Here is a 27,733-nt window from a genome sequence, read left to right on the forward strand (position 1 = left end):
GACGAATTGTTGCATGTTGTCACCCAATTAAAGCCGGTAATAGGTGTTTTGCAGAAGAACAATATTCCTCCGGTACAAGCTCCCGCTCACCCCTGGTCTAGCTATTGCCACCTTTGTAAAAGGTCTGGTCATACCGCGAGCGTTTGCCGGACCCAAAAATCCTATCAGCCCAATAATTATAGACAGGAAATAATTCCTACCCCCCCAGCACCCCCCCCCCACAGCACCCCTGCCCCCACAACCTCCGTACGAAAACCGCTGTTTTCATTGTAATCAGACGGGACATTTTGCCCGCGATTGCCCCAGTCGTGTGCCACCGCCCCCACAACTACATAGATATTTTGAATCCACTAATACCATTCATAAAAAAGTAGTAGAATTACCCCCGAATAATGTTCATTTGATTCAACATTTTACGCCAGGTACCATCAGCCTCACCGTGTTTTTCCCACAAGCCCGCGTCGCTGGAATTTTGGACACCGGGGCATGTCGTTCATTTGTCTTACGTAGTATAGTGGAAAAAGTTTTCCCCGCGCATAATTTTGAGACCATTTTCTCCGCCAGTTTTTCATCGGCCGCGCACGGTCATAAAGTAGAAGCCCGGGGTCCAGTTCTACTCCCGATACAATTGATAGACCAGTTTGGCCCCGCATGGATTTTCCATTTTACATAATGGAAAACGCAAATTTTGGAATCCTTTTGGGGATGGATTGGTTAAACGCTTTAAATGCGGAAATACTCACAAAAGAGGGGGCTGTTTCCCTAACCTTCCATGGACAGACCCAGTATTTACAATTTATCAAATACCCAAGGGAACGGATGGAAGCCGAGCAGCCCGTAAATCGGCCTTTAAGACCCCCCCCCTTCAATTAATTCTTCCCGAAAATGCAGAATTCGTAACCAACAAAAAGAGGAGTTAATAGAATTACTTGAATATTTCCCCGAGGTACTGGCCAATAAACCGGGTAGAACCCATCTTTTGGAACATCTCATAGAAACCGGAACAAAACCCCCCATCGCGAACGCCCCCTATCGAGTATCCCCCGCGAAACAAGCTGTCATCCAAGAGCACGTGGACAATAAGTTAGACGCCAGAATAGTGCACCCCTCAAAAGCCCGTGGAGTAGCCTCGTCGTGTTAGTTTGACACCCGTTTTTGGGTCGATTATCGTAAATTACATGAGATAACAATTAAAAATGTGTATCCTTGAGACCCCATGTAGATGAAGTATTAGACGCGATCGGTTCCTCCGCGCACGTGTTCACAATAGATTTGCTTTCGGGTTTCTGGCAAATCTCGATGAATAAAAATAGTATCCCGAAAACAGCCTTCATAACCTTGGGCGGGAAATACGAATTTCTCGTGATGCCATTCGGCCTCGTTAACGCCCCCGCTTCCTTCGCGTATCTTATAGACCATGTTTTCCCCCAGAACAACGTAAACAATACAACACGCGTATTTATCGCGATGATATAAATACTGCCTCCCCCAATTGGCCCCGCCACTCAATTGACCTCCGATACGTCCTCTCGCGCCTCCAGGCCGCCGATCTGACCCTCCGGCAAAATTCTATTGGGATGGAATGAAACCACAAATTGAGGCCTTGCGTTGTCTGTTTGCGTACAAAAATAGATCGCCGGATTAGGCTGGATTAATGATGAGAACGATTAACCTAGTTGGATTAGACTTAATGGCACCCTTCCCACAGGATGGATCGTCCCTCACATGGCAACGCCATCATCCCCGTCCCCACCATATTTCTTGGAGGGAGAAAGTGTCGATGCAAGGGACAATAGAATCCGAGCGGACTACCCCGAGATGGTGGCCGCCATCCAGGAATTCTCGCGGGAGAGGGAAAGGATAACAAATTCGCTGAGAGCAGCACCAGGCATCATCTCCTCTGTCCCCGCCGCCTTGCCGTCAACCACCTTCACCGGATCCCTCCCACGGATAAGGAGTTACAGCCCTCCAGCCCTAACACCGATCCGGCCTACAGCCACCCCGACCATCAGTTCTTCTGGAACCCGACGCCCCACAACCATAAGCCAGTCCGCACCCTTAGCCTTTCTGGCCCCTATCAGCCCCCCGAAGAACACCCGGTCAACGGATTTTATGACAATCATGCTCGAAGATCCGTCTTCCAAGTAGACCCCATTACCCGCAATCGAGTATTCGCTGGTTATCATACCCATCATCCCGAGCGGAAAGAACCCAGTTCCGCGGTACCAATAACTAGCCAAACGGCCATTGGCTGTCCCCGTCAATTGGCCCAAATAGAGGCCGCCCCCATTAATTGCGGGTTCTGCTCCTACGACGAACAGGGCCACGAGTGCAATCTAGGTGATCAGTCGGCGGAGAACCCCCGCGACAAGGCTTGTGCCACCAATGAACAATTGGTTCCGACACACCAACTTTTCTTTAAACTTTGGTAACTACGTCGTTTTTTTTTCACTATGTGCAGTGATTTTTTTCCTATATCAAAAGTGTTTATCTAACAATTCAAGTGTTTTATCTAACAATAAAGTTTTTTATTACAATGTTCATCTAACAGTCTAGTGATTTTTTTATCCAGTGTTTTCTGTTTCTCTCCCTCGCCTCTCGATGAGATAGAAATAAGCTACAATAGCTTTTTTTGTCGGAGACGGACACTGACGAAGGGGAGGGATATGTAACCCTTCAGGTTCACCTTCCCTCCATACTTATAGTTTTTATTCTCTCTGTGTGTTATTTTCTTTTGTTATTACATTTTCCCCCGCACGCTGACTACCGATTCTCAAAGCCCCCGCGTCAGACCAAACTGGTCTTGAACATATTGTTTTGTATTTATTTAATCAATTTAAATGGATGTTCTTAAAGGAAAGGTTCAGGTTATATTAATTTGTTGTTTAAAATATTAGACGGGCTTAGATATGTCTAAAAATTGCCGAGAAAAACATTAATTAAACTTAAAATTAAATTAATTTTATTTTAGTTACATGTTCATAATAGCCGCCATTTTATTTAAGTTGAAAGCTTCTCAGGTCGCAGCTCCCTGATTGGCTCTAGAATTAGCCAATACAAGGATAGTTCCTTGGATCACGTGGTTTTTGTTCTCAATTTTTTTCGTAGTTGTCATTGAGTTAGTGGGCCTAGTTGGTGCCTAATATCGAGATAAAAAGTTAGGGGGCCTAAATTAGGTCGCATATCTGTTTCAAAATGCCAAGCTGTATGATTAACGGTTGTGACAATAATAGTTGTCGTATACCAAATGTAAAATATTTTACTCTTCCTGATTTAGTAAAAAATGTAGAGCTAACTAAAGAATGGGTCAAACACGCCAAGAAATCGGCAAAAGATAAAATTGAAACTGCTATAGCTGGGTATGAAATAGGCACTTTAAAAAAGCCTGATTTTCCTAATAACCTTTACCGAGTTTGTGGAAAGCATTTTACCAAAGACTGTTTTCGAGTTCTTCAAGATGAAGAAAATAAAACATATACCAAATTGAACTTTGGTTCGATTCCAACGCTTTTTATGGTGTCCAAAGTTGAGAGTGCAACACCAAAGAATGATGAGAGTGAAGAGCTACTGGTCAATGAGAGTGATGATTTAGAAATATCTACAGCCCCTACAGCGAACTCAAGTAACATCAGTAGTAATTCTCGATTCGTGTACTCTGTAGGTGTGCAGTGTGAAGAAATGGTTTCACGGCCTATAACCTTAGGTGTGCAGTGTGATGAAATAGTTTTGGAAACTGTAGATTTTGGCACAGATACTTGTACTCCACAGACAATTTGTGAAGAAATGAAAGCGTTAAGAGATAGTTTAAAAGTTCATGTGCCTCGTGACCATTCATACTCCAGACATATATTTCAATTACATCAAAGCAACGTGGAAAATAGTCCACTTTGTAATCCATTGTGTAACCGTATACTTCAATCAACGCCAAAAAGCTATTGTAGTAGTCCTTTTAATATATCATCTTCTCAAAGTGATACGGAATTTGACAAGCTTTCATTCTACGAACCTAGCTGTGAGGAGTCAGGTGACCGCACACTTTCCCCTAAAGCGGTTTTAGAAGAATTAAAAAGAGATTTAATACCACAGACTTTAGTGCGTGAACGAAAGTATATAGTATTTGAAAGTCAATTGGACAAACTTTTATCGAAAGTGATGTGTGACCATGACGAATGTTCAAGTCCAGTGGATATTTCCGACGCTGAAAAATCTCAAAATGAAGGTAGCCTTGTAACTATTAAGTTTTATTGTTTAAATGGTCATCCAAATACCTGGAAATCACAACCTCTCATCGGAAGAAAGCCCACTGGAAATTTACTTATTGCCGCAGCAGTTTTACTAAGTGGTGGGACGTTTCACAGGTTTCACTCCTTCTTTGAATTTGTGGGATTAAAGGGTATTGGGAAGACAACTTTCTATGGCATACAGAAGAATATTCTAGTTCCCGAAATAAAAGAAACTTGGAAAAGGGAGCAAGAAAAAATATTAGAAGAATTGAAAACTAGTCCAGAGGTTAAGTTGTCAGCGGATGGTCGTTGTGATAGTCCCCGCCCCAGTGCCCGCTACTGTACCTACTCTTTCATGTGTCAAAATACGAGTAAATGTGTACACTTTGAACTTATCCAAAAAAACAGAAGTAGAATTAAAATCAACCAACATGGAATTATTAGGGTTAAAAAAATGTCTAAATCGCATGGAAGGTACGGTAATGATTGATCAATTAACTACAAATCGCCATATTCAAATCAGAGCCTATTTACAGAATGAACACCCACTAATAGATCATCAGTTCGACGTTTGGCATCTGGCGAAAGTAGTTGGTAAAAAAATTAGGGCAATGGCCAAATTGAAATGTAACGAAGATCTACAGCCGTGGGTGAAAGCACTTTCCAGACATTTGTGGTATTGCTCGGAGAAATGTCAAAATGACCCAGAAATGTTGATTGAAATGTCGAAATCATTTCAGTATCACATAATTAATAAGCACACTTTCTCTCAGTTTAAAAAGTATCCAGAATGTGGTCACGCTAGGTTAACTCAGGATGGAGAAAGGAGGAGAAAGTGGATAATACCAAACAGCGCAGCCTACAATAATGTAGTAAAACTTATTAATAACAAACCGTTACTAAAAGATTTGAAACAAGTTAATAATTTTTCCATACGTCGGCGCTTGAGTCATTCCATAGTTTAATGAACAAGTACTGAGCAAAACAATTTGACTTTGATTATACAATCATGGAGGCAAGAATAATTTTGACAATATTAGACCAGAATCATAATGTAGGCAGAGAAAATCTTTTTGAAATACAAACGGAGATAGTAGAAAGCCAAACTAAAGAAGATTTTGTATATTTCTTCTCCAAAGCCACGAATGAATGGAATGCAAGACCGCTGAAAGAGCCAAAGTCTTACGGTTATATTTTCAATTTGATATTGTAAAGAGGCAAACTAATGGAGAAGCTACGAGTGAAGAACTAATAAAAGTGCTCCCGAAGAATATTGCTCCTATACCAAGACCGGAGAAAGAAGAATTGAGAAATGCAGCAAAAAGACGTCGACTAAACTGAAATTTATTAAAATTATATTTTTAAAAATAACATACATTTCTGAAGCTGGGATAAAACTTAATTGGTTTATATGGTAAATTATTAAAAAAATTTAAATATATACTGTTGCTCTCAATTACTGTACTTTTAAAGAGATTTGCAACCTACATTGCACATTTGAATTTATCGGTACGATTAATTTGTTTCACTTCCACTTTTATGTAGTGTTAAGGTCTAACATTTGAATATCGCGCGCGTCTCAATAAAAATGTTGTAACGCGATGGCGCCACAGCCTGGCGCTTTTTACACACAATCCTAAGGATTTGTGTGTATTAGTCTCACGTACAGTGTAGCCGTTGCCGATGCCGCCGATGCCGCCGATGCCGCCGATGACGCCGATGACCCCGTGTCACGCATACCTCTTCAACGGTTAGGGCTAGAAGAGTCAATGATATCTCGTTCGAATGTACAAACATCGCCATTGATAGCCTTTCATAAAGTTTTCAAATCGGAGCCCGAGAAGTTGGGCATTTGCCCAATTTACTATTATCGGTGATTTCCTTTATGTGGTAGATATTTTCTTTAAAATTAAGTCCGATAACGTTAAAAAAAATATTATTGGATAGGTTAGGATTCACTTGAAATACAACTTCGGTTATATCAGTAAATATTAAATTTAAGTATAGTTTTCGGGGTTATTTACCGGACCCCAATGTTCGTGGTTTTATATTTCCGCCTGAAAGTCGACATAACGTTCCTTAATTTAAGTCCGATTTTCATGAAAGTTATATTTTTGAATAGCTGTGTTTTACACTTAACCTAGAACTGCAAATACGTTCCTTAAATTTAATTCTAAGTAAGGTTTTTTGGGCAGCGTATACGGACCCCCGCAATTTCCAACATTGTAAATCCGCGGATTTATAGAGGTCTACGCGCCCGTTTCCCTCTGGCGTTTTTCCAGGCCGTTCAGAGTGGGCCGCAGGGTGGGGTGCATTTGGCCGACTCCTCATTTGGCCGACTCCTCATTTGACCGACTTTTCATTTGGCCGACTGCTCATATGTCCGACTGCCTATTTGGCCGACAGCTCATTTGGTCGACTTTTCGGTCGGCCAAATGAGCAGACCATATGGCCGCTACTCATTAGGCCGACTACTCTTTTAGCCGAAATTCTCATCGGCCAAATGAGCAGCCCATTTGACCGACTGCTCATTTGTCCGACTACTCATTTGACCGACTGCTCGTTTGGCCGACTGCTCGTTTGACCGACTACTCGTTTGACCAACTACTCGTTTGGCCGACTGCTCGTTTGACCGACTGCTCGTTTGACCGATTACTCGTTTGGCCGACTACTCATTTCGCCGACTGCTCATTTTGCCGACTGCTCATTAGACCGACTGCTCATTGGACCGACTCTTATACTATAGCCTGTCCTTATCTATGTCTTTAGTGTTAGGTTGACTTATAGAACTGGCAATTTATTCTAAGTATTGGCGCCTAACGGCGCCGCGCACTCGCTTCGCTCGAGCGCTGGGGGGCCGGACCGGCGCCCCCCCAGCCCCGTTCTTTATAACCAAGCTGGGCCTTCTAAAACGCGACCTAGAGGACAGTACTTAGCCAAACGCACCTAGTCGGCCAAAATGAGCAGTCGGCCAAATGAGCAGTCGGCCAAATGAGTAGTCGACCAAACGAGTAGTCGGCCAAACGAGCAGTCGGCCAAACGAGCAGTCGGCCAAACGAGCAGTCGGCCAAACGAGCAGTCGGCCAAACGAGCAGTCGGTCAAATGCACTGTCCATTTGGCCGACTGCCCATTAGGCCAACTTCTCAGTCGGTCAAATGGACAGTCGGACAAATGTTCAGTCGGCCAAATGAGCAGTCCATTTGGCCGACTGTCCATTTGTCCGACTTCTCAGTCGGACAAATGTGCAGTCGGCCAAATGGACAGTCGGCGTAACGTGTATTTTGTGGTCGGCCAAATGAGAAGTCGGCCAAACGAAACTCTCCCGGGCCGCACTTTCAACGTATGAGCAGAAGTAACTATTAAGTATGACACTGATGGGCCTAGTCTTCGGCGTATGACCAGAAGTAACAAATAAGTGTGATCAAAAGTAACTAATAAATGTGATCAGAAGTAACTAATAAGTCACTAGAAAAAATAAGTGTGATCAGAAGTAACTAATAAGTTACTAGAAGAAATAAGTGTGACACTCAACGGCTGACTAGTAGTAACAAATAAGTGTGATCAGAAGTAAAAAATAAAAGTGACACTGATCGAAGAAATTTTCGATGCTTTCCAAGTATGACTAGAAGTAACAAATAAGTGTAAATATGTTTATATGTGTGACCGTGGATATATTTTGGTTGCGATACCGGCGCTGCAGGTTGCTGTGAATAGCTCAAACAAACTTAACACATTAGAAGGATTGTGTGTATTCCGACCGTCGTACGTCTTGTTATTATACTTTGCCCGGTAAAAGGTGTTTACGATATATGGGTGCGCGGGACATCTCGATATAGGTGATATTGCATTGTTCATCGTTTGTACGTTAACAATATAGATATTTAAGTATTAACAAGCCAGTTAATAAATGATTATATAGTTTACCAATGAGTCATTAATTAAGTAGAACAGAACTTAAAATGTAGCTTCGCACCTACTTCGTAGTCCCATTATAATTTTTTTTTGCAAATATCTGAAACGCAGGTTGCGGATCCCTTTCAGAATGAAGAAATGTTACAAAATGAGGCCAGTCAGATATGAACCAAAAATTGTATTGAAAATATTTGAAATAATGAAATAATCAGATTGCAAACATACCAAACCTACATGTAGCTCAAATGAAATTATGAATTTAACCGTGAGTCTGTTTACATTTTTTAACATGAAATGCCATAGAGTGAAAAGTTGTTAGTAAGTTTCCATGAGTTTACAAATTTGGTGTTAACTTAATTTTCAGGTTTGATATTTTAAAATGAGTAAAAATGAACTAAGGTGATATTTTGACATAAATAATTAAATGTAAAAACCGCATGCTAATATCTAACTAAACCGTTTATATCACAGCGGTGGTTATTTCTGATTAAGGTTACACGTTTAAATAAGTATTTTTAACCATAGGGGAGGTTTTTATCCATTTAATCCCATGCCGCTAATACTTCAGCAACCGGTTTGTAACCTGTGTAGTTAATTGCACTTTCTTCGGGATATTCTCTCCTAATTTTTAGAAGTACACATAACGGAATGATACGTCTAGCATTTCTTCCCAATTTGTGGTATACCATGTGATTAAAAGTGCGATAAGCCGAATACCTATATGACCTAGCAATTAAATTTAAAATTTGCACTAATTTAGTTACACATTAAGTATTTTTTTATTCTTACTGGTTTGCTAAATTTACTGGTGGTGGTGGTCGTCTCCTGTTGTGCATATAGCTTCTATAGCCAGTTTCTAGAGAAAGCCTATCTATAACCAAATTCGTAAACCCCTGAAACAATGTAATACAGGTTGACGGGTTCGCTGGAATGTGCTGCTGTAGAAACAAACTTATTCTGTTAACACGTTTACAACAGATAACACCACCACTTATGTCTTGATGAGTAAGATACTGTTTTAAATTTTCCATAATGATATCGTTATTACCAAGGCCTAACCACAATGGTATACAGTTTTCACATTGGCAATCAGGTTTTACCTCGTCAATGTTTAAAATATTTTCTATGCAGACGTTCCGTCCATTTTCTTCCTGAATTGCCTCATTTTGCATCAATTCTAATTCTGAATCGGTATATAAAGGGTCTAAATCATAAGGATTAAGTCGCCCTGCCATAACTATGTAAACAAAAACCGAGGTAAACACTCAAAACAAACTAAGCATTTTACTATTTTGGTCATGTGGGGTAAGCCTAGCTTCACCATTGGTTATCTGTAGAATTAATCCTGCTATACAGTAAAATTATTACCGCTGGGAACTAGAGCCAATCAGAATGCTGCGACCTGAGAGCCCGCGTTATATGAAAATGGCGACGCCCGTAAATTTTAGTTTTATGCTAATAATTTTAATTGCATCGATAATTTTTAATTTTTATGAGTCAATTTCCTTGTTCGAAACCGTCTTCGATATTATGCTTAAGAGCTAAAACAAAATCTGTAACTTTCCTTTAACCCCTCGTAACGTACCATATACCAAACATTTTATAATTTTAAGATCTAATACATAATAATAAACCCGGCGAGTTAGAAATAATTAAAATTAACTTAATAACTTAAATTATTTATTATTGGTACATAGGAATCCCGTAAAATTTACATGGCTCATAGGATTTGGTCTAACCTTCCAGAATATATAAAAATTAAGCTAATCAATTAAATCGTTCTCTTAAAATAAATTATAAACTAAATCACTGCCTTCAGCAATACTAAAATTAATCCCTCGCTAATTAAAGTGTATTTCTCTCGGTCACAAGACCATGGTGCAATACATTCCGCAAACTTTACCAGCTCACATTTTTCCTAAAACTTTCCGAACTAGACCAGTTTTATCCCCTCAGCTCACAGCGATCCCATGAAATCATTTAAAGTCCACAGGATTCAGATTAACTATCAGGAGGTGAAAACCCAAGAAAAGCGCACGTTTTCCAAGGCCGTCGCCACAGGGTCGAGAGGCCGCCCGGACATTTCCGCTTGGAGACAGAAATCCGGGAACCTCGAGACTCTCTAGCATCCCCCCACCCGCAATCCCGAGCGGACTTTCGTAAATCGGACAACGTCACCACCACATGACTAGACACGAGTCTTAAGTAAACCAATAACCCAAGTAAAATGGGAGGTCACCAGTTGATTTTGGTTTCAACAAAACTAAGAGACAGAGCCCCAAGAAGACAGAATTTTGGATTCTCGAGGGAGAGTTTTTTGGATTCTCTCGACGGAACACGCCACGATCCTGGATGTAGGTTCGGAACTCAAGTTCGACATGACCGTCCGCTTAATGAATGCGCGGTCTCGCCAGTCAGACCCCACAATACCGCAAAAACCACCACCGATGTATTCAGATAGACAACCAGACCCGTTTCATGAGCCCTCTCCAACGAGTCAATTCATAGCTGACCGCCAATCCTACGATGATCCCGAGAACAAGTATCCAACGACACGAGATTCGACCCCTCGCCTAGCCAGAAGCTTAGAAGGAAACCCTATTATTATTATTATTGAGTGGGGTGGCAAGCCAAACACTTCGACCTAAGGTCCATTGTGCATCCCCAAACTGGTTGACTTAAGTAAGTCCTATTGCCGACATAAAGCTTAAAATCTGCCCGGCTGTGATATTAGAGACGTCATACGTCTCCAACCGATGCATACCCAAATGCTCAAACCTCTGGGCTGCATAGTAATCGCAACTACAGAGTACATGTGAGGCAGTTTCCTCCTCAGCTAGACAAGATCTGCAAATCGTGTCATCACTGACCCCACTAAGCGTTAAATGTCTGTTAAGATGGCAATGACCTGTAAGTAGGCCAGTAACAATCCTAATACTGGACCTAGAGAGCGAGAGTAATTCTCTAGCTCTCTCCCTAGATGGGCCAAGAGTGAACTCTTTGGCCTGCCTTTGACCCTCAATTTCAGACCATTGTCTGAGTTGACGATCCGACATAAACTTGGAGATTAAGCCTCGTACAAGTCCTCGGGAGATGGGGAGAGCAGGTTCTGGACCAATGAACCCAGCCCTCGCACCTTCCTTGGCCAAGGCGTCGGCCCTTTCGTTCCCAAGATGCCCCTTATGCCCAGGTACCCAACAAAGTTGAACTTTATTGTGCAACCCAAGAGTGCAGAGGAGATCTAAGCAGCTAAACACCAGTTTAGAAAGAATACTATACTGGCTGAGAGCTCTAAGAGCAGCCTGGCTATCTGAATAAATCTGGATAACCTTCCCATGATACCCCTGATGTAAACAATGAGCAACACAGGAGCAAATGGCAAAAATTTCAGCCTGGAATACACTAGTGTGTATCCCTAGACTTTCATAAAAGCCAAAATTAATAGTAAGGCAATACATCCCCGCACCAGTGCCATAGTGTGTCTTAGACCCATCAGTGAACCAGACGATCTCTCCTCTGGTACCGAGGGTCAAGTGACTCCACTCCGCACGGCTAGGGAAGTTGACCTCAAAAGGTTTACTAAAGTGGAGTTTAGTAACCATCAGATCAGAGCCCATTGTTAAAATCGCCATCTGATTGGACATATCTCGGAAGAGCTTGGTGTGGCTATGCTCCCAATTATTAGCCTTCCACCAGCCATTTTGGTTAAGCCTATAGGCACCTAAAAGGGCAGCTTCCTCAATAAAAAGGTGGAGAGGAAGCATATTCAGGAGTATTTCCAGAGAAGCGCTTGGGGCTGTTCTCATGGCTCCTGTAATGCCGACACAAGCCAGCCTTTGCAGAGTGCGCAGATCAAACTGCACAGTCCTTAAAGTAACCCTTGGCCACCAGACCACAGCTGCATAAGACAGGATAGGTCTGATGATCATGGTGTACAGCCAGTACACAGTCCTGGGGCTTAAGCCCCAGGTCTTGCTAACTGCACTTCTAGTTCTCCAAAATAACATTTTGCCCCTCTTGACTATGTAGTCAAGGTGTGGTTTCCATGTTAGTTTGCTATCCAGGATGACCCCGAGGTACTTCACCTCGGTGCTCTCCACTAGGTCCTTTCCAAATAAGGAAATACCCTCAAACATACCTTTTATCCTTCTACGAGTAAAAGGAACCAAGACAGTTTTATTAGGATTAACCATGAGGTTGACCTCCCTGCACCAGCTCTCAACTGATGCTAGGGCCCTCCTCATTACGTCCTTCACTGTTGCCGGGAATTTCCCAGTAATGATAATAGCAATATCATCGGCGTAACCGAAACAGCGGCATCCTCCCCTGTTCAACCTCCGAACGAGTTCATCCACCACCAGGCACCACAGAAGGGGAGAAAGAACGCCCCCCTGTGGGCAACCACGACTGGTGGAGACCATAAGGGAGTCACCCAGCAAGGAGGATACCACTTTTCGGTCAGTTAACATAGATTTGATCCAAAGGCACAATGTGTCATTGATACCAAACCTTTTCGCAGCCTTAAGTATAACTGCGCTGGAGACCTTATCAAAGGCTCCCTCAATATCAAGAAAAACTGCCAACGCAATTTCCTTGTGCTCAATTGCTTTTTCCAGGCAGCTGCTGATACCATGCAGGGCGGTCTCAGTAGACCTGCCCTTCTGGTAAGCATGCTGCGCAGTCGACAGAGGAGAGTTGCAAAGAACCTCCTCCCTAATGTAGTTGTCCACCATTTTCTCCAGAATTTTTAGGAGAAAAGAGGTAAGACTAATTGGCCTAAATGCCTTAGCTTCCAGGTAATCAGATTTACCAGGCTTAGGTATGAAGATCGCTTGAGAAAACTTCCAGGTGCTAGGTAAATGCCCTAGAGCAATACAAGCCCTGTAGATTCTCAGCAACATAGGGCATAGAATATCAATGCCCTCCTGTAAGAGGATAGGAAAAATCCCATCCGGTCCCGGGGACTTATAGGGTTTAAATGACTTTACAGCCCATATAAGTCTGGAATGCGTGGCGACCTTATTCGCCACTGCCCAATCTTCCCTTTTGGTTCGATTGATCCTCAAAGGGCGATTGTCAGTGTTAACATTGCTAGTGAGCTTAGAGTACATCTAACATATGTGTCAGAGTGTCCTTACCGGACGTGGAAAAACTACCATATTTCAACTTAATTGTGTCAAGATGCTTAGTATTATCGTGTGCCAAAATTTTCATTAATTTGGCCGTACTGGGAACATCCGCTATGTTCTCACAGAAGTCTCTCCATGAAGCCTTCTTGGCATCGCGGATAGACTTGTGGTAGGTGGTGAGGGTGCGTTTATAGGCATCCCAATCACCCCCCTTCTTTGCCCTATTAAAGAGCCTACGAGTTTCCTTGCGCAGCCTGCCAATCTCGTTGTTCCACCAAGGCACTAGCCTTGGCCGGTTGGCAGGCTTTGCCGGACAGTTGCGGTGATAGGAGTCGATAATGGACTGTTGAACGCGTTCAACAGCCAAATCAAAATCCAACACCGATGACAGCCGTGGCTTATCACCCTTTAGGAAGAAATTTAAGTCTTCCCTGTAACCGGACCAATCTGTGCCCCTAGGGTTACGAATAGTGGTACAAGCCCATACAGGTTTGACCAGAATATTGAAGCAAATGTGTCTGTGATCCGACAAAGACGGTTCTTTAGACACATGCCAGTTCTTGATTTTATCTGCGACATTTACTGTACACAGTGTGAGATCAATGACATCACTTCTGTTAGAAGTAACAAAAGTTGGTACATTGTTCTTATTCAAAATGTGAAGTCTGGTACTAACCAGATATTCCATTAAGTCGTTACCGTGCTGGTTGCAGTCTGAGCTGCCCCAGATTTCGTGGTGCGCATTAGCATCGCAACCGATGACTAGCCTCCTCCCCGAACCCTCACAGTAGCTGACCAATCTGGTCACCCCCTGCGAGGGAGGGGGAGAGCATCGTCGTATGGTAGGTATGCCGATGCCATAGTAACCTCCCCACCTTCCGTGATGAGCTTTACCGTGGCAATATCCCTGGAGGTGTGCACTGAGAGCGGAAGGGCATGAATGCCCTTGCGTGTCAGTGCACAAGCCCTCGGTGTAGCAGAGTAATAATCATAGAATATATTACCTGCATTTTGGAGACCAAGTATCTTTCCATTGGCAGTCCATGGCTCCTGTATGAGAGCGACGTCGAAGCTCTCCTTTGCGAACCTCCTACAGAGAACTGCAGTGGCTGCCTTGCAGTGGTGCAAATTAATTTGCAGCACCTTTACACTCATCTTGGTTTAAGGTGAGCTCGGTTGCAGGCCTTAGATGTCTATTCAGACACAGTGGTGGTTGTGTTTTTGGAAACCCCAACACACCCACCGGTCTGACTTACATCCCTAGCCTGCCCCCCTGTTGTACCCTCCAGTGGTACAACCTCTTTGATCTCGTCGGTGTCCGACAAAGAAAAGGCCTTTAGCTCCTCCACGAGATTATCTTCCATTGGAATGTCCTCTCCGGAGTCCCCGCCAGCCAGAGCCTCATCTTCCATCCTTGAGATCTCCAAGGCAGAGGGTTCGACTGAACCACCCTCCTTTACAGGATCCACCGGAGCTGTCGGGTCAGGTTCATGAAGTATCTTAAAGATACCACTGTCCAGACCCGTTAAGGCTCGGTGTCCTGCCTCCTTGATAGCCTTAACCGACTCTCCATCCACCTGGAAAATCCAGCGGATGGCAGTCGGCTCATCGGCTTTATTTACGACCTTCTAACATTGCGTATTTAGCGCGTTGTTGTAGGTCCTGAGTCTACGAAGGAGGACATTGCCATCCTTGGTGTAGACGTCCTTGGTGCGGAAGGCTACCTTGAAAGGTTTCGGTAGGTCGATGGCCTTCATTACTGAAAGCCGTGACCCCCCGGAGACCAATTCCTTCTGGTTAAATCCTCCCACCAACCAATCCGCTGTAAACGCATCCTTACAGAGGTAGTGAATGGCGCCCCCAACCAGCTGAAAGTTCCCAAAACGAGGTAGAGGGTCTCCCGAAGGTGACCCATCTATCCGCTTCAGGACCTCACGCTGGATGATGCCCATTTCCTCTGCGGAGATGGTTTTCACAGGATAGCCTTCTTTAACGATGGTCATCTTTGTGGAGCTTAAGGTTCCGCTATAGGTTTGGTCGTGAGACTTCACCTTTTTGGAAACCTGAGACTGGGAATCGGGGGAGTCATTTTCCCTGGAACGTTTTGAAAGTGATGGCGGGGGGTCGTCCTTACCAGAGACCTCCTCCTGCATCAATCTTTCCCTGCGGCGTCGATTCCGCTTTTGAGTTTTACTGAGGGGTTTCTCCCCCTTGAACCCTTGCTTCACCGACTGGGTCTTGCCAGAGGCAGACCCTTGAAGGCTAGGCCGGGTTCTTGTAGGGGAAAGTCCCCCCTCAAGGTTAGAAACAGGGGGGGTAACATCCGAAGATGAACCCGCCCCTTGCTTTGGGTCGGGTTCTTTCGAACCCTCCCCTTGCTTAAGGCCGGGTTCTTTCGAACCCTTGCCCGGTTTTTGGTTTTTTCGTTTGTTTTTTTGTGTTTCCATTTTGGTCCCACGAGAAAAGAGGAAAGTAAAAAGTCACCGCCCTTAATCCTCTGTCCGGGCGGAAGGCTAAAATACAACGGGGTGCCGCCTGGTGCCCCGAGGGGATCGTTCACGATACCGTATTTACGCTTCCCCGGTACCACCCAGCCCTCAGCAAGATACCTCACACCTTAGCTTAAGGAAGAAGCAGAGCCTTAGTTGGCCAGCATGAAGGGTTTCCCCTCCACCTGTTACTCCCTTCCACCACGAAGAGGTACAAGGTTGCAGTTTATGGAAGGGTCACGAGATTCGACCCCTCGCCTAGCCAGAAGCTTAGAAGGAAACCCTAAGTACCTACGCCACTCGCAAGAAGTTCGTCGTCGTCATCCGGACACCCGTACCGTAATCGAGACGAACGGACAGTTTGTAACTGTAATCGCGAACAAGAAGTCCCCAATCGAGCCCCCTCAAGTCGTAATCTGGAAGTTTAACCTGGAATCCCGTAAATCGAAGAACAGCCACGAAGAAAATCAAGTGATAAGTACCAAATTTCATTTCCCCCTCCACCCGTAGAATACCCAGGGTCAAGTCTGAAATAACTGTTTAAACGTAGAGAGAAAATTTCTAAGGTGCAGCCCCTCGCTATTGTCCGAGGAAAGGTTAAAATAGACCCCTCCTGAGTTTGAGAGCTCATATCCGTTCGTATCTTTATACTGCTAGGAGCCATTTTTTGTCAATCGTGTTTTCCCCTCGCTTCGTTTATTTTTGTAAAGTTTTTAGAGTGTTTAGAATTATTTGTAGTCGGCCATAATTATAGTATTTGTATTTTTATTGTAGTGATCAATTTAGTTTTGGGATTTTTTAACAATAGGTACTTTTGTTTTTTTTTGTGTGTTTTTTTTTGTGTGTTTTGTTTTGTTTTTTTTTGGTTTGTTATTTGTCAAGGATTACAGTAATGCAAAACGTTTTAACCGCAAGTTATTATTTAAAAAGATATGATCAATGTAAAATTGCTACTTGCTAACAATTTTTACAACGGAAAATACGACATATTTCGAGATTTCTGTACATGTTGGATAAAGTAGGACTGATGACGAAAAATAAAAAGGCTCAATTGCAAAACAGTACTAACTTTTAAGGGTTGGGAATTTTTCCCGTATTTCAACGCATTTTAGCCTTTTTTTAACCATACTATGTCATATTATATGTCTTCTGTGTGATGTTGACTTATACAACGTCGAATTTATTCTAAGTGCTGGCGCCTGACGGCGCCGCGCACTCACTTCGCTCGAGCGCTGGGGGCGCGCGGCGCCTCCCCAACCCCATACTAAAATAAGCTATGGGCCATCTATAACGCAACCTAGAGGACAGTTCCAAGCCTGACGCATCAAGTATCGTCAACCTGATATTAATCCAACTAACCTAATAATATAAATAACCTAACCTATTATCCGCGCCAAAACCCCTAAAATGCATTGAAATACGGCGAAAATACCGAAAATAAAAAAGTAAGTTAGTATGTTTTGCATTTCCACATTTTATTGTTCGTCATCAGCCCCACGTTATCCACAGCGCATTAAAATCTAGGAATTTAAAGAATCGTCCTAGGGAAAATTCACTGCAAAAGGCCAATATTTAAAAATTCATATCTTTGTTAATCGCCAGGAATAGTGGCTCACTCCTATAATCCCAGGCGTCCGGGAGGCAGAGTTTGTGGAAGGCCGTGTGAGGACGACTACCAATCCCCCAACGGGTGGTCGGGATACTTCCGCCACGGGTGTCCCCACCCCTGTCCCCACGTATCCCCCCGTTGGCGTGGCCGGTACACATATCTCACCCTGATTAATCAGTTATTGTATGTGTGCTGGTGTCTAAGGCCTCGGGTCGACACCGATGTTTGTGTATCTCAATAAAAAAAATTATATCTTTGTTAATATTCATTTCCGCCAAAAAAAATAAAATTAAAATAATCCCCATCTTGCCCTCTATCCAAAAAAATATATAAAAAAATCAGGTGGGGGGCAGCTATTCTACACGTAACCCAAAATTGCTTTCAAGTAACAATTTTAAATTTATCATATCTTTCTAAATAATAAATTGCGGTTAAAACTTTTCGCATTACTGTAATCCTTGACCATTAATAAACAAAACCAAAAAAAAGCCGTATTAAAGTAGAAAACACATTTTCGGTTTGCACACGTTTTAAAAATTTAGTAATATCTTGTCGTTAAATCTAATTCGTCCTCAGTCCTACCTCATCCAAAATCTCGAAATATGTCATATTTTCCGAGGTACAAATTGTTGGCAAGTAACAATTTTAAATTTATCATATCTTTCTAAATAATAAATTGCGGTTAAAACTTTTTGCATTATTGTAATCCTTGACAAATAATACATCTAAAAAAATAAACAAAACCCAAAAAAGTACCTATTGTTAAAAATAGCCTTAGTTTTTATTGTTTATTTGTTTCCCCTCGCTGATTTAAGTCTGAATGGCAGAAAGAATAGAAGTTGTAACTGATCCTATTAAGAACCGTAAGAGAAAATTTTAATTAACCAGTTAGTCAGAGTGTTTTAATTTTTATCTATTGTGCATGTTATCCCCCGCTTAAAAATAATAAATAGTAATAGTGATGGCCTAACTGGGGTAGGTCCGATGGGCCGAAGACCAACCGATCGAAGGGGTCCAACGGATCGAAAACTCCGGGCCGAAAAAAAAGGACCAACCGACCGAAATTTAACATACGTTTTTTTATAGCAACATAAGGGAAAAGGTTTCAACGGACCGAAAAGTTGTATATCGTTAAATAAAAATTAAAATAACTTTTTTACTGTTCAAGTTTACTGTTTGGTTTTTTACTTCTGCCCTGAGATATAGCAGGGTACGCGAAAAACGTTTTAGATTAGATTACTTCGGATTAGGTTAGGTTAGGTAAGGTTAGGTTAGGTAAGGTGAGGTTAGGTTAGGTAAGGTGAGCGCGCAAAGGTTAGGTTATATAAGCGCGCCGAAAGCGCGTAGGCAACGTTGGATACGTCCGTGACTTATATATATATCTATAAAAAAGGGTCCGATAATCGCGATTCGAATCCATTCTGCAGATAACGATAATTTAGAGCTCCTTAATATACACTTGTTAAAAGTAGTTTTTTTACAGTGTACTTAGTCCACGAAAGTGATCTTTTTCAGCTTTTTAATAATATATATTTCGGTCCGTTGAAACCTTTCTTCAATTGTTGATTTTATAAAATGTCTTTACGCTTGCCCAACTTGTTGAAATGGTGCCCTGGAATAGTTCAGCCAATGCCTAAGAATGAGTTCATAAACTCTTTAGTGGGAGAGAAAACGGATCCGCAGCTGAAGCGGGGAGGCAACATTTCAACAAGATGGCCAAGGTTATTTTATAAAAAGAACTATTAACTCATAAAAAAGGATTTTTTTAATTTTCGGTCGGTTTGTGCTTTCATTCGATTGGTTGAACTTCGGTCTGTTGGACCCCCATTCGATCGGTTGGTCTTCGGGCCATCGGACCCAGACCGGCCTAACTATCCTTCTAATCAAAAGAACCATAATATCTGATTTCCCCCAAATTTTATTATTTTGTGTAGTGTTTTGTTTAAAGTGTTAAATAAAGATTTTGTGATTGATTAACGACAAAGGGTTTCCATTCTGAATTCGACTCTCCCCCTCTTTATTTATTTTTTTTCTTTCCCCGTATTTAACCCCCTCTCTCGGATTTAATTCACTCCACGATAAGGCCACGACTCGAATTTTGTCGCCATCTTGGTGAATTAATATCTTTGAGCAAGGGCTAGGAATATTTCCGGTAAACATCATCGTACGACGAGAAATGTTTTAAAAAGGTTGCATACGGATGGATGACCATTAATTTTAAAAGTTCAAAATATTAATATAATGCAACTGTATTATAAAACTTAATTATAATTTTTTTGAAATTAACATAAATAGAACCTCGATTACCGTATCCTAAGTAGCAATTGCTTCACATCAAGTCAGAATGAATTGCCACAGCCAGTCGCGGAACAAATGGGGGAGGGGGGCGGCAGACTTTTCACGAATTAAAATGAAAAGAACTAGTGAAAAAGATATAGCAACGTTTTTTAGACGTGCTGAAAAATTTACAAAAGAATTTGATTCGGCGCCTTCAGGCGAAGACGAAAGGTTTAATTTAGACCAATCTAATAAGAATCAAGTTTCTACCAGCACTCAAGGAGGTTATTCTGAATCTGACTTGATCCCAGAAAGTGACACTGGAATCTTAAATGATGTTGGTAGATATATTGGAAGTACAATTTTTTTGCAAAAAAAACCAAGAAGAATGGAACTCGGTGATTGGTCGCATGTATCTTATTAAAATATTTTTAAATAAAATGAAAAACTTAATTTTTTTTCACATATAAAATGTATGGGCCCCCTCTTTAGCAGATCCTAGATCCGCGCCTGGCCACAGATGTAAATTATTATAAAAACTGCTTATTTTCTAGGATACATGATTTTTAATAATTATTTGCAGTGACATTTTAGTCAATTATTGGCCAAGCCCAATAACTGAATCTTTAGGCTCTAATGTTGGTGAAACATCTCAATTCACTAACTTTTCCATTCTAGGTAGTCAGTGTTTATTACTAATAATTTTCAAATTATTTATATAATCAGTTTAAAAATTGATTTATAATATGTTCAATAATATTGCGAACATTATTTTGGTGCAGAAAATCGTGAACGAAGTACTAATGATGATGAAAACCATCAAGAAAACCTGTGGTATGCGTTTTTATATAAATTTTTGAAATACATATACATCGGTGCCTCCGAAATACATTAAGGCCAGCGCCCGCTATATCAGCAGTAGTAGACAGTAACACGGTCTACCACCCCCTAGTTGTTTGAATCCCTTTCGCGAGGTGGCGATGTTTAACAGACTTTTTTTCGAATTTTCAAATCTTTCGCTCCAAGTTCGCGCGCTTTTTTAAACACGGGAAAACGAGATGGGTGCCCTCCGTGAAGATAAATGTGAGGTTTATATAAATTAAATTTTTAAAGACATATTATTGATACAATTTTATTAAAATCAATTAAAAACAATGGTTTAGTTATTTTAATGGCCAAAGTTACAATAGCTGGCGGTAATATATTGGCCCAATATTTTATATATAGGTACTAAAATGTAAATAAAAATTTATAGTGGCGTAAAAAAAAGGTGGAAATAATTTATATTATTATTTAAAATTAAATCAATTTTAATATTATAAGGCAAGTACTGCCAGCTGGCCAATTGTTTCTTACTAAGTCTTAAATATTTTTTTACTAAAAAAAACCAAAACAAAACACATATTTCCGCCCAAAACAAGAAATTGCACCGTGTTCAGCAGCTCATTTTACATACTTTGGCACAAAAAACCCACCGGGAGCTTTTGTAAAATTTTACCATTTAAATTTTCAAAACTTTCCTGGATAAAGGTTTTTGTTAAGTTTTTTACCACGCTCTTTTCAATCCGTAGTATCTCGGGCATGCTTATTTAAAGCGCTCTTATATATTTTGCAAAGGAGAATTTTTAAGAGGCCCTCATTATCACAGAAAAATATGGTAATATAGTTGTGGTATATGATTCTTATATCCTATGACGTGGGAACAGATCGAGCGACGCTTCTACAAAGTTTGTCACCAGAATTAAAATTGTTATAAGAAATCTACTGGGGTATTTTAATCCCCCTCGATCCTGTTGTTCAATTAAAGTTAGTAGTGGGGCATTTGAAGCTGGCTGACTTAACTTCTCGAGACAGTCTTCACACTCTGATCTCTCTTCAGCGACTTTAACAATAAACCCAGCTACAATAGCTATGGAGCAGTTTGTCAAGGAGACAGGAGAATTATCTAAGTACGGAGATCATTTATCTTAGTCAATATATTATTAGTAGGAACAAAATTTACTAAATATGACCTACCAGTTCGTTGAAGGTTTTCAATCTTATGAAGAATTTGCATTAAATAAAGTGGAAGTACAATATTTGGGATATTTTTTAGATTCGGGTCAGGTTGTGGTAAAATGGTTTTACTCTCGTTGAAATTTTCTAATGAACCAAAAAAAAACCAGGTTTCAAAATTAGAGATCACGGCCAGATAAATTAGACGACAATGAGGCTTTCATTATACCAATTTTGAGAGTTTGTTCTAAACTTAGGGTACACGCTCTAACGTCCATTTGGTCATTGAAACCACCAGAGTTCCGCAAATGACTGAAAGTTGATTCCACTGGATCACTGGGTAATTTCCTCGTCAATACATAATGAAAGCCTTAATTTAGTAAGTGCATTACTAGAGCTACATTTGATTTGGTTGTTAATAGTAACGCTTCAAATGTTTCACCCGATAGTTTTTCCATTTTTAGTGTGGCTTTGTACTGCAACATTTCCACATATGGGATTAATTCCTCAATAAGCCAATCAAGTCTTTGATCACCCACATTTCTGAATGGAAGCTTGTTTTCATTTCGTAAATGAATTCCATAGGTTGTGTTGTGGAAATCATTTATTTGGAACCAAGTCCTCATCATTTCCATAAAGTAGATTGTAGCGTCCAAATGTTCGTCATCTAGGGAGTCGTTGATATGGAGTGTTCTTAGGACTTTAAGGGCTGCTGTTACAGGCTCCGAGAAAAGTAGCACAGCTCAGCGGACATTCATTTTCTCGAAGCTTGATGGATAGACAATTTTCCGGGTTAAAAACGTTACAGGTTTAACAAGCCTCTTCTGCTGAATTGCATACAAATTTTTGACAAAGCGAGAGCTTATTTCTAAGCCAATAAAAACAAATACTCTCGATCTTAATTTTTTAATGATGTGACTCTGGTCAACTGCGATGAATAGCTTTCGGAGTTCATCCGCAGGATGAGGAACTTTTAATTTAAATATACCACCACCGAATTCCTTGAAAGCTTTAGTACTAATTTTTGCATTGTCTGAAACTAGTCTGACGATTTTAAATCCAATTTCTTCGACAGCCCTTATTACTTCCAGAATCATTTTGTGTAGCTGCTCCGCTGTCAAATTTGAAGTAAAAAAGTAACCAACTGGAAGGTGATAATTTGTTGAAAGTCCTTGTAATATAAGACAGAGCAAATGGGTTGCTTATGTATCTCCGATGCCTTCATTCTCAGTTAAAGTTGTTTTATCAAGAAAGAGATCAAGATTTCGATCATATAGCACATTTGCTTTTATAGCCATTTCGTCAAAAATCAATGATCCTATCTTTTCATTTTCATGTTTGAGCTTGGAGAGCTCTGCTTTTAATCTTTCCTTGACAAGATTGGTAATTCCTTGTTCGCAAGTGGAATGGCCAAGAAACCTTTTCAATGTAGACCGGTGTGGCAAACGAAGAATTTTTAGTTCTTGTATGAAATTGTAGGCTGCTGGGGATTTTTTAAATACAAGCAACATACTCTTAAAGTGGAATCAGTATACGGATAAGTTTTTTTCTCCAAAACCAACGACTTGCTCCAATAGAAATTTGGCATTGGGATCATTATTTACACTGGCATCTAATAATTTATTAAACTGAATATTTTCCTTCTGTTTAGACTCCTTTTGTAATGCCTTGATCCTGTCATTGAGATTTAAAACTCTCCTTTGGAGTTCTGCTACTCTACGTCTCAACCTATAATTTTCCCTTCCAACTTTTCTTGTTGATATTTTGGTTTTCCTCTTTCTTACTATAGGGCTAGCCTGACTTGAGACATTTTTATATTGAATACAAAGTTGCTCCTTTCTTTCCACTGATTCAATGGGGTGACACTGTCTTTGGATAAGTTGGATAAATCACAGTCTTTGAATGAGTTAGGTATATCAAAGTCTTTGGAATAGTTAGTAACATCACAGTCTTTGGACGAGTTAGGAACATCACAGTCTTTGGACGAGTTAGGAACGTCACAGTCTTTGGACGAGTTAGGAACGTCACAGTCTTCTGATGAGTTAGGAACTTCTTTGGACAAGTTAAAGACATCATAGTCTTTTGATAAATAACCATAATCACAGTCTTTTAATATTATATTTTGAACGGTGCTTTTTTGATTGTTCTGCGTGCTTCTAAAACTTTCTTCACTTGCAAACCCAAAAAGGATTTTCTTTACTTTATCTTTTGAAAATAATGATCTTTGCTCAGTTATATTCCCAATTGGGGAGAGAACTGTTCTATTTTGAAGTTTTGAAGGACTAGTATTTGTAAATGGAATTGAACTTTTTAGGAGAGTCTTTCTCTTGGTCGACACACTAAAATCTGATTTCAAAAAATACTGGCTACAATTTTTTGCATCTCCCTTATTTGCAATTAAAAGTTCATATTCAGAAATATCTTCATCAATTTGTTTTCCAAAAATTGAGCATATCCATTTTCTCCTTAATTCCGCATTGTTAGCCAGTAAATGAAAACTGATTTTCTCTTCGTCAAGGGTCCGCTTCTTCCCTTTTACATTTTTTTCACTTTCGAAACAATTTGGAACAATACAAATGACCATATTTACAGTCAGTGTTCACGTAAGCCTTGGTAACTTAACCCTGAATATTGAATTTGAAAATATTTACATTATAATCTAATTAAATTGATATTTGATTTATTTATTAATTATTACTAATCTATTATCAAAAATTAAATATAAATTAATTTGAACTTACCATAAACAAAGTCATTCCAAAATGCTGCGAAAAAAACATCGGATCGATCAGACCAAACCGTAACCGATACTATCGATGATGGAATGCAAAAAATATAAAAATAAAATCTTGGCGCGAAAGTGGCGATTTCAAAATCAGAATCCAGAAAGCAGCGCAGCGCCTTTAACGACAGACCGTGGCGTACTAAAATGACCGGGAATAATTTTGGTTAAAAAGCGCGCGCCGGCCTTCATGTATGAGTTTTTTCCCGTTCTGGTATGAGATATTGACTTACGAGGAGACTACCCGTGGTAATAATCACCGATTTGCATGAAACTAGGTGGGTATGTAGACCTTATGGTACTATGAAATTTCACCAAGGGAAAAGTTGCAATGGGCATTAGTTTTGCCTTGGCAACCGAAAATGTTTTGAAGACACAGTATGTATATTTTCCAATTGAAAATAACATGGGAATCTGAGCACCAAAAAAATAGATCAAAATTGACAAATTAAATTAATTTTATGATATTTTGACGAATTTTGTCAATTTAATTAAAATATGTAAAAATTGATCGGAATCGATAAGAATGGAGAACAGCGAAATATGAAGATAAAAAAGTTGTATTTGCCATCTAATCGCCGAATTGACGATAATAAATGAATTTTAACGAAATTTATAAAATGGAATTAGGTTCTTTGAATTTGATAAAAATTAACAATTTTAATTAGAATTATTATCATTTTTTAAACATGGGGACCCTTAGAAGTGCTAAGATTCCCATGTTATTTTCAATGGGAAAATATACATACTGTGTTGTTAATAACATTTTTGTTTGCCATGGTAAAACTAATGACCATTGCAACTTTTCCCTTGGTGAAATTTCATATTACCATAGGTTCTACACACCCCCTAGTTTCAACAAAATCGGTGATTAACACCTCGGTTAGTCTCCAAGACCCGGAATAAATTGTTAGGAAATTATTAGAAGCAATTTTCCATTTCCAGAATTTGTTAAATATAGCGCACTTGGGCTACGAAACACTGTTGGAATACCGAAAACAGTTATAAAAATTTTGTATTAATCTTTAAGAAGTATACGATGGATACTAACCTTAAACTTACTGAAAATTGAATATTTCTGACGAATTCCAAAAAGGGATATAAATAGCATGTAGCTGCTTTCAAACCGCCAAAGCCTAGTTTGGGTCGAGTCGCTTATAAATCGCGTAATATTAGTCTAAATAGTGTATCCTACAAAAGAAAAAATATAGGCCTAAATAAATCACAGAAACCGGGTCTTGATGGAGTGTCTTTCAAATCGCAAAAAAAAACCAGTCTAAAACGAGTATCCTATAAAGAGTAAAACGCGGGACTAAATTGAGTCTCGGAAAAGTCAAAAAGTATGGGTTTAAAACGAATCTCCTAGAAGTTAGGGAAAACGGGAATGAATCAAGTCTCAAACAAATTGCAGAAAACCAGTCTAAATGAAGTCTCCTACAAACAGTAAAACGCGGGACTAAATTGGGTCTCAGAGAAGTCAGAAACTATGGGTTTTAAACGAATCTCCTAGAAGTTAGGGAAATCGGGATTAAATCAAGTCTCAAACAATTCCCAAAATACAAGTCTAAATTAAGAATTTTGAATTTATATTTATACGAGTCTCAAAGCGCACTCTTAAATAAAGCTATCAATGGTCTTCTTTTAGGCTAGCCTAAATAAACCTAAATAAGACTTGATTGTATCTACATTTAAATATATTTTTAGTCTTAGTTTTGGACTGTGGGAGACTTATTTGAGATTTGTGATGCGCGTAAAACAAGTCTTTTCTAAGGTTTTATTTTCAAATCCTAATTTTGGTAAGGGATACAATAACTTTTACTTTGCGAACCAAAAAATACTGTTTTATGTTTAAAATTGATTGGTTTTAATAATTAATAACTTACAATTGATAGGCAAACAATCGTGTATCCCACTTCACTTGGTGATAAATATTGCGATTTGCAAACCAGAACTATTCCAAATACTACGAAAAATGTAGCATGGCTAATTCGACCTCGGGCTATACACCAGCTTTAAAGAAAAAAATAAGAGTAATTAGTAAAACATCGTAATGTCTGACTGAAGTCATGAAGAACGCGACGGTGGTATTTTGGAAGTTTCCGAAAAAGGTCATTCCTGTGTTATTTATCGACCCAAATGTAACCAATAGGAGGTTAAAAGTTTGTATTAATTAAAGCCATTAGACTATCAAGGGCCCCATAAGTTTGATTTAATAGGATTTTCGCGTTAGGCTAGTGACTAGCCAGACTGGCTACATGAATCCACGCGGTGGAACAAAACTGACACTTTTGCACAAATCCCCCTACACATGCTTCGTAGATGGCGAGAGGTAGTAAAGGTGTTTGGGATGAGGGGGTCGGGATGATTTTCTCTTTTTCTCCGCCAGGTAGTGTAGATCGTCTTTTTGATGTCACCACTTCTTACTTCTGCAGAAGACATGGATTTGCCTTATGTCCAATTCAATCTAAGGGGGCCTTAATAAAATATTCTTATGGTAAAGCCCAAATAGCGAAATAGACCTTTACAAATTTGTCAAGAGATAATACTTTAACAGTATCACCTTAAGAGGCTGATTTATCAATACCAAGTCTTACCAGAATCTTATGAATTTATTCCAGGGTGGAACTTTAGGTTATAATTCTATACGCAAAAATTAAATGGATTACCATTTTTAGTAATAAGAAAGTATTTCATTACACACTTCCCGTTACTAAACAGGGTTCATTCAAAACCTGGAAAACCTGGAAATATCAGTGAAACAGATTCTTTCCAAAAAATCAGGGATTTATCAGGGAAATTTTAAATATTTAACCAAAACCTGGATATATCAGGAAAATTTGTTTGAGTCTGGAAGCGCCTGAATAATTATATTTAATTTTTTCGATTAAACGAAAACATACGGGGTTTTAGCACCTGGAAATATCAGGGAAATTTCTAGGAGAAAACCTGGAAATATCAGATAAATTAATTTTCCAAATGTTGTATGAACCCTGCTAAAGTTAAAATTGGCCCCATCTTGTGTTAAAAGAAGCATTAAAAACCAAAATATAAGGGCTGTGCTCTAAATATTTGTTTCCTTGTAAAAAATTTATGAATCAATCTATTATACTTATCACTATAGCCGGTAATGCTAACTTTTAAAAAAGTCCCAAAATTATTAAACCTGTCTTGAATTTTAATTTTAAATTGTTTCATTTTTGTAGAAAGGGGAATAAAGCAAGGTTTAAGGGACCAGTTTCATTAGAAGTTAGAAAAAACTCGCGCAATTTAATTTGTACAGCTTCTTAAAAAAAGATTGGCCAAAATCCGATTAAAA

Source organism: Leiobunum rupestre, chromosome 5 (assembly GCF_980474605.1).
Source record: "Leiobunum rupestre chromosome 5, qqLeiRupe1.1.hap1, whole genome shotgun sequence".
Lineage (NCBI taxonomy): Eukaryota > Metazoa > Arthropoda > Arachnida > Opiliones > Sclerosomatidae > Leiobunum > Leiobunum rupestre.